The following is a 7855-nucleotide window of genomic DNA, read 5'->3' on the forward strand; positions in this document are numbered from 1 at the left end:
AAACATGTTCATCACCCCAAATAAACCTCATACCTGTTAGCAGTCAGTCCCGGTTCTGTCTCCTCACATCTCCCGGCAACCATGAAGCTGCTTTCTGTCTCTATGGATTTGACTTCTCTGGACATTTTATATAAATGAAATATTATGTGACTTTTTGTGTGTCTGGCTTCTTTCACTGAGCAAACTGTTTTGAGGGGTTATCTATATTGTAGCATGCATCAGAATTTAAGTTCTTTCATGATTGAATAATATTCTATTGAATGAATATACCACATTTTATTCATCGGTTGGTGAATGTTTGGATTATCCCTACCTTTTGGCTATTGTGAATAGTGTTTCTACAAACATTTGTGCATGATTTTTTGTTGAACACCTGTTGTCAGTTCTCTTGAGTATAACTGCTGGGTCATATGGGTCCTATGGTAACTTTATGTTTAGCATTTTGAGGACCTGGCAAACGGTTTCCACAGTGGCTGCACCATTTTATGTTCCCACCAGCAGTGTATACACATTTCAGTTTCTCCATATCCTCACCAAAACTTGTTATTTTATAATTTTTATTATAGCCAACCCAGTGGGTGTGAAATGAGAATGCATTCTGGTTTTGATTTGAATTCATCTAACGACTAATGATATTGGGCATCTTTTCATGTGCTTCCTGGTTGGCCATTTGTTTATCTTCTTGAGAGATATGTATTTTCAAATCTTTCATTAAGTTTAAAATGAGATTGTTTTTATTATGGAGTTTTAGGAGTCCTTTATATTTAGACCTGTATTAGTTTTCTAGGACTGCCATAATAAATCACCACAGTCTTGGTGGTTTAAAACAGAAATTTAGTGTCTTGCAATTTTGGAGGCTAGAAATTGGCAGTAAGTATGTTGACATACTCATAAATATCTAGGGAAGAATCCTTTCTTGCCACTTCCAGCATCCACTTATGTCTGCATGATTTCATCCTCTACCTCCACTTTCGCATGGTCCTATTCCCTGTATTCTTGTCTTTTCCTCTGTCTCTTATTAGGACAGTTGCTTTTAGATTTAGAGCCAGCCCAGGTTCTCCAAATTAATGTCATCTCAGTACCCTTATTACATTTACAAAGACCTTTTTTCCAAGTAAGGTCACATCAGTAGTTTCAGGAGTTGTGATATAGCATATAGACCTATATCTTTGAGGGCCACCACTCCACTGGCTACAAGATCCTCATTAGAGGAGTCTTACAACTACTTTCTCTCATCTGCAGGTCTTATTTTCACTTTCTTGAGTGGAGGCCTTGACACAAATATTTTTAGTTTGGATGAAGTCCAGTGTACCTATTTTTTCTTTTGTTGATTATGCTTTGGGTGTCCTTTTAAAAAAAAACCATCACCTACAATAAACAAACAGCAAATAATAAATATACTATGAATTTCTAGGATTGTATCATCTGGTTTTTGTTTTGTTTTCCATTCATGGCCTGGAGAAGCTGAGATGATAATGAGGGGTGTGGTTTTGGGGTGTGTCTGCAGACAGAAACCACATTATGCAGGGCCTAGGTGTTGAAAAACATCACAGTTTGAACTTTATCCTAACAAATGGATGGCCTTTGGGAGTTTTCATAGTATGTATGTTTGCTTAGTGAAAGACACTGTTAAGTGTTTTATGTAACTTATGTGTTTTATCCTTGACATGCTATGAGAATGTAGTGCTATTTTACAGAAACTGGTTTAGAGAAGTTATGCTTCTTCTCAAAACTACTACACTGACCCCCTTTCATACGTGTGAGTTTCCAGTGTGGGGTCTTCTAAGCTTCTGAGTTTTAATAATGCCAAACTCTCCCCTTTATTCCTCCAGCTCTGAAGCTGGTATTTTTTTTCCCTTCAGCTGCTTTTAAAATGATCCCTTAGTGCTTTAAAAAGTCTATTTTTAGGTCTTCAATACCTAGTTAACCATCTTTAGATTATATTATTTTATTAGAAGAACAAATATGCATTTTTTTTAATATATGAAATTTATTGTCAAATTGGTTTCCATACAACACCCAGTGCTCATCCCAAAAGGTGCCCTCCTCAATACCCATCACCCACCCTCTCCTCCTTCCCACCCCCCATCAACCCTCAGTTTGTTCTCAGTTTTTAACAGTCTCTTATGCTTTGGCTCTCTCCCACTCTAACCTCTTTTTCTTTTTTCCTTCCCCTCCCCCATGGGTTCCTGTTAAGTTTCTCAGGATCTACATAAGAGTGAAACCATATGGTATCTGTCTTTCTCTGTATGGCTTATTTCACTTAGCATCACACTCTCCAGTTCCATCCACGTTGCTACAAAAGGCCATATTTCATTTTTTCTCATTGCCACGTAGTATTCCATTGTGTCTATAAACCACAATTTCTTTATCCATTCATCCGTTGATGGACATTTAGGCTCTTTCCATAATTTGGCTATTGTTGAGAGTGCTGCTATGAACATTGGGGTACAAGTGCCCCTATGCATCAGTACTCCTGTATCCCTTGGGTAAATTCCTAGCAGTGCTATTGCTGGGTCATAGGGTAGGTCTATTTTTAATTTTCTGAGGAACCTCCACACTGCTTTCCAGAGCGGCTGCACCAATTTGCATTCCCACCAACAGTGCAAGAGGGTTCCCGTTTCTCCACATCCTCTCCAGCATCTATAGTCTCCTGATTTGTTCATTTTTGCCCCTCTGACTGCGTGAGGTGATATCTGAGTGTGGTTTTGATTTGTATTTCCCTGATAAGGAGCGAAGCTGAACATCTTTTCATGGGCCTGTTGGCCATCCGGATGTCTTCTTTAGAGAAGTGTCTATTCATGTTTTCTGCCCATTTCTTCACTGGGTTATTTGTTTTTTGGGTGTGGAGTTTGATGAGCTCTTTATAGATTTTGGATACTAGCCCTTTGTCTGATATGTCATTTGCAAATATCTTTTCCCATTCCGTTGGTTGCCTTTTAGTTTTGTTGGTTGTTTCCTTTGCTGTGCAGAAGCTTTTTATCTTCATAAGGTCCTAGGAATTCACTTTTGCTTTTAATTCCCTTGCCTTTGGGGATGTGTCCAGTAAGAGATTGCTACGGCTGAGGTCAGAGAGGTCTTTTCCTGCTTTCTCCTCTAAGGTTTTGATGGTTTCCTGCCTCACATTCAGGTCCTTTATCCATTTTGAGTTTATTTTTGTGAATGGTGTGAGAAAGTGGTCTAGTTTCAACCTTCTGCATGTTGCTGTCCAGTTCTCCCAGGACCATTTGTTAAAGAGACTGTCTTTTTTCCATTGGATGTTCTTTCCTACTTTGTCAAAGATGAGTTGGCCATACGTTTGTGGGTCTAGTTCTGGGGTTTCTTTTCTCTTCCATTGGTCTACGTGTCTGTGTTTGTGCCAATACCATGCTGTCTTGATGATTACAGCTTTGTAGTAGAGGCTAAAGTCTGAGATTGTGATGCCTCCTGCTTTGGTCTTCTTCTTCAAAATTACTTTGGCTATTCGAGGCCTTTTGTGGTTCCATATGAATTTTAGGATTGCTTGTTCTAGTGTCGAGAAGAATGCTGGTGCAATTTTGATTGGGATTGCATTGAATGTATAGGTAGCTTTGGGTAGTATTGACATTTTGACAATATTTATTCTTCCAATCCATGAGCAGGGAATGTCTTTCCATTTCTTTAAATCTTCTTCAATTACCTTCATAAGTTTTCTATAGTTTTCAGCATTCAGATCCTTTACATCTTTGGATAGATTTATTCCTAGGTATTTTATGCTTCTTGGTGCAATTGTGAATGGGATCAGTTTCTTTATTTGTCTTTCTGTTGCTTCATTGTTAGTGTATAAGAATGCAACTGATTTCTGTACATTGATGTTGTATCCTGCAACTTTGCTGAATTCATGTATCAGTTCTAGCAGACTTCTGGTGGAGTCTATCAGATTTTCCATGTATAATATCATGTCATCTGCAAAAAGCGAAAGCTTGACTTCATCTTTGCCAATTTTGATGCCTTTGATTTCCTTTTGTTGTCTGATTGCTGATGCTAGAACTTCCAGCACTATGTTAAACAACAGTGGTGAGAGTGGGCATCCCTGTCGTGTTCCTGATCTCAGGGAAAAAGCTCTCAGTTTTTCCCCGTTGAGGATGATGTTAGCTGTGGGCTTTTCATAAATGGCTTTTATGATCTTTAACTTTGTTCCTTCTATCCCGACTTTCTCAAGGGTTTTTATTAAGGGTGCTGGATTTTGTCAAAGGCCTTTTCTGAATCGATTGACAGGATCATATGGTTCTTCTCTTTTTTTTTGTTAATGTAATGTATCACGTTGATTGATTTGCGAATGTTGAACCAGCCCTGCATCCCAGGAATGAATCCCACTTGATCACGGTGAATAATTCTTTTTATATGCCGTTGAATTCGATTTGCTAGTATCTTATTGAGAATTTTTGCATCCGTATTCATCAGGGATATTGGCCTGTAGTTCTGTTTATTTACTGGGTCTCTGTCTGGTTTAGGAATCAAAGTAATACTGGCTTCAAAGAATGAGTCTGGAAGTTTTCCTTCCCTTTCTATTTCTTGGAATAGCTTGAGAAGGATAGGTATTATCTCTGCTTTAAACGTCTGGTAGAACTCCCCTGGGAAGCCATCTGGTCCTGGACTCTGATTTGTTGGGAGATTTTTGGTAACCAATTCAATTTCTTTGCTGGTTATGGGTCTGTTCAAGCTTTCTATTTCCTCCTGATTGAGTTTTGGAAGAGTGTGGGTGCTTAGGAATTTGTCCATTTCTTCCAGGTTGTCCAGTGTGTTGGCATATAATTTTTCATAGTATTCCCTGATAATTGTTTGTATCTCTGAGGGATTGGTTGTAATAATTCCATTTTCATTCATGATTTTATCTATTTGGGTCATCTCCCTTTTCTTTTTGAGAAGCCTGGCTAGAGGTTTATCAATTTTGTTTATTTTTTCAAAAAACCAACTCTTGGTTTCGTTCATCTGCTCTACAGTTTTTTTAGATTCTATATTGTTTATTTCTGCTCTGATCTTTATTATTTCTCTTCTTCTGCTGGGTTTAGGCTGCCTTTGCTGTTCTGCTTCTATTTCCTTTAGGTGTGCTGTTAGATTTTATATTTGGGATTTTTCTTGTCTCTTGAGATAGGCCTGTATTGCAATGTATTTTCCTCTCAGGACTGCCTTCGCTGCATCCCAAAGCGTTTGGATTGTTGTATTTTCATTTTCGTTTGTTTCCATATATTTTTTAATTTCTTCTCTAATTGCCTGGTTGACCCACTCATTCATTAGTAGGGTGTTCTTTAACCTCCATGCTTTTGGAGGTTTTCCATACTTTTTTCTGTGGTTGATTTCAAGCTTCATAGCATTGTGGTCTGAAAGTATGCATGGTATAATTTCAATTCTTGTAAACTTATGAAGGGCTGTTTTGTGACCCAGTATATGATCTATCTTGGAGAAAGTTCCATGTGCACTCGAGAAGAAAGTATATTCTGTTGCTTTGGGATGTAGAGTTCTAAATATATCTGTGAAGTCCATCTGATCCAATGGATCTTTCAGGGCCCTTGTTTCTTTATTGACCGTGTGTCTAGATGATCTATCCATTTCTGTAAGTGGGGTGTTAAAGTCCCCTGCAATGACCACATTCTTCTCAATAAGGTTGCATATGTTTATGAGTAATTGTTTTATATATTTGGGGGCTCCGGTATTCGGCGCATAGACATTTATAATTGTTAGCTCTTCCTGATGGATAGACCCTGTAACTATTATATAATGCCCTTCTTCATCTCTTGTTACAGCCTTTAATTTAAAGTCTAGTTTGTCTGATATAAGTATGGCTACTCCAGGTTTCTTTTGGCTTCCAGTAGCATGATAAATAGTTCTCCATCCCCTCACTCTCAATCTAAAGGTGTCCTCAGGTCTAAAATGTGTCTCTTGTTGACAGCAAATAGATGGGTCTTGTTTTTTTATCCATTCTGATACCCTATGTCTTTTGCTTGGCGCACTTAATCCATTTACATTCAGTGTTATTATAGAAAGATATGGGTTTAGAGTCATTGTGATGTCTGTATGTTTTATCCTTGTAGTGATGCCTCTGGTACTTTGTCTCACAGGGTCCCCCTTAGGATATCTTGTAGGGCTGGTTTAGTGGTGACAAATTCCTTCAGTTTTTGTTTGTTTGGGAAGACCTTTATCTCTCCTTCTATTCTAAATGACAGATTTGCTGGATAAGGATTCTCGGCTGCATAGTTTTTCTGTCTAGCATACTGAAAATCTCGTGTCAATTCTTTCTGGCCTGCCAAGTTTCAAAAGAGAGATCAGTCACGAGTCTTATAGGTCTCCCTTTATATGTGAGGGCACGTTTACCCCTTGCTGCTTTCAGAATTTTCTCTTTATCCTTGTATTTTGCCAGTTTCACTATGATATGTCGTGCAGAAGATCGATTCAAGTTACGTCTGAAGGGAGTTCTCCGTGCCTCTTGGATTTCAATGCCTTTTTCCTTCCCCAGTTCAGGGAAGTTCTCAGCTATAATTTCTTCAAGTACCCCTTCAGCACCTTTCCCTCTCTCTTCCTCCTCTTGGATACCAATTATGCGTATATTATTTCTTTTTAGTGTATCACTTAGTTCTCTAATTTTCCCCTCATACTCCTGGATTTTTTTATCTCTCTTTTTCTCAGCTTCCTCTTTTTCCATAACTTTATCTTCTAGTTCACCTATTCTCTCCTCTGACTCTTCAATCCGAGCTGTGGTGGTTTCCATTTTGTTTTGCATTTCGTTTAAAGTGTTTTTCAGCTCCTCGTGACTGTTCCTTAGTCCCTTGATCTCTGTAGCAAGAGATTCTCTGCTGTCCTCTATACTGTTTTCAAGCCCAGCGATTAATGTTATGACTATTATTCTAAATTCACTTTCTGTTATATTATTTAAATCCTTTTTGATCAGCTCATTAGCTGTTGTTATTTCCTAGAGATTCTTCTGAGGGGAATTCTTCCGCTTGGTCATTTTGGATAGTCCCTGGAGTGGTGAGGACCTGCAGGGCACTTCCCCTGTGCTTTGGTGTATAACTGGAGTTGGTGGGCAGGGCCGCAGTCTGACCTGACGTCTGCCCCCAGCCCACCGCTGGGGCCACAGTCAGACTGGTGTGCGCCTTCTCTTCCCCTCTCCTAGGGGCGGGATTCACTGTGGGGTGGCGTGGCCCGTCTGGGCTACTTGCAGTTTGCCAGGCTTGTGATGCTGGGGATCTGGCGTATTAGCTGGGGTGGGTAGGCAAGGTGCACAGGGGCAGGAGGGGCAGGCTTAGCTTGTTTCTCCTTAGGTGATACACTTCAGGAGGGGCCCTGTGGCAGCGGGAGGGAGTCAGTTCGGCTGCCGGAGGTTTGGCTCTGCAGAAGCACAGAGTTGGGTGTTTGCGCGGAGCGGAGCGAGCAAGTTCCCTGGCAGGAACTGGTTCTCTTTGGGATTTTGGCTGGGGGATGGGCGGGGTAGATGGCGCTGGGGAGCGCCTTTCTTCCCCACCAAACTGAGCTCTGTCGTCAGGGGGCTCAGCAGCTCTCCCTCCCTTTGTTACCAGCCTTCCCGCTTTCGGAGCAGAGCTGTTAACTTATGACCTCCCAGATCTTAAGTCGCGCTTGCTGTGGGAACACAGTCAGTCAGGCCCCTCTGCTTTTGCCAGCCAGACTCGGGGGCTCTGCTTGGCCAGAGAGCCGCCCCTCCGCCCCGGCTCCCTCCCGCCAGTCCGTGGAGCACGCACCGCCTCGCCGCCCTTCCTACCCTCTTCCGTGGGCCTCTCGTCTGCTTTTGGCTCCGGATACTCCGTTCTGCTATTCCTCTGGCGGTTTTCTGGGTTATTTAGGCAGGTGTAGGTGGAATCTAAGTGATCAGCAGGACGCGCGG

The sequence above is a fragment of the Acinonyx jubatus genome, chromosome B3 (genome assembly GCF_027475565.1).
Source record: "Acinonyx jubatus isolate Ajub_Pintada_27869175 chromosome B3, VMU_Ajub_asm_v1.0, whole genome shotgun sequence".
Lineage (NCBI taxonomy): Eukaryota > Metazoa > Chordata > Mammalia > Carnivora > Felidae > Acinonyx > Acinonyx jubatus.